This window comes from Penaeus monodon, chromosome 24 (assembly GCF_015228065.2).
Source record: "Penaeus monodon isolate SGIC_2016 chromosome 24, NSTDA_Pmon_1, whole genome shotgun sequence".
Taxonomy (NCBI): domain Eukaryota; kingdom Metazoa; phylum Arthropoda; class Malacostraca; order Decapoda; family Penaeidae; genus Penaeus; species Penaeus monodon.
Window position 1 is genome coordinate 5,292,806 of NC_051409.1, and position 855 is coordinate 5,293,660.

Genomic DNA, 855 nt, shown 5'->3' on the forward strand with positions numbered 1-855 from the left:
CTTCGGTCTCTAGTAATTGTGGGAGTGACGAAGAGAGCTTGTATGTGGGTACAAGTGTGGGTGTTTGTGTGCGTCTTGGTGGTATTTATATTAGTGTATTGTATGGTGGTATAAATGATTGACTGGATACTGTGCGAGCAATTCGTTGTGAATGAATTGTAATCTTCAGATTAGACTATTAGTAATATGTAATATATCTTTTATACTATTATTCTAAGCAAGGGAGTATACCAGAAAGTCATATTAAAAGATTGAAATGGCATCTTTTCTTAGAACATTGTGACATTTTTCGTTGTCAGACCCTTGTGATGCTGAAACTTTTATCAGATACTTTATTACGATATCTTTATTTTCTTTTCTTTATTCAGTTTTATTCTTTATTTTATTTTATTTATTTATGTATATATATGTTTTTTTTATTCGTTATTTTTCTTTATTTTATTTCATCCTCTGATATATTTTCTTTATTTTATTTTATCCTTTTATCTATTTCTTTATTTTCTTTTATTCTTTATTTTCTGTCTGCAGTGTATCCTTTGAAGCGAAAATTGCTTTGGGATTAATGTTTTAGGATAATTACACGTTATTATGCAATGTAAGGAGATAATATCCATTATCTGCAATTCAGTCAGATAATCAAGAATACATTTATAGACTGAAATCAAGCTCTTCTTGATTTAAAACCCATTCGGCAGCGTGAATGTTCAGCCGCAGGAGAGAGAGTCAACGGTTTAGTCAAGTTGATCCCTTTAGAGGAACATTTTTAGCCATTGTTCTGATTCTGCAGTAAAATCACTTTGAATGAAATGAATTTAGCTGGGGAAGGATAGAATAAAAGTGCAGGAGGTTATTTTG

At 30.8% G+C, this 855-nt stretch overlaps 1 protein-coding gene across 1 annotated transcript in view; it reads left to right on the forward strand.

The window, feature by feature from the left end:
* Positions 1 to 855, forward strand: part of LOC119588500 (serine hydroxymethyltransferase, cytosolic-like) — a 13,640-nt gene that overhangs the window by 10,879 nt on the left and 1,906 nt on the right. The gene's annotated exons all lie outside the window — the stretch shown is intronic.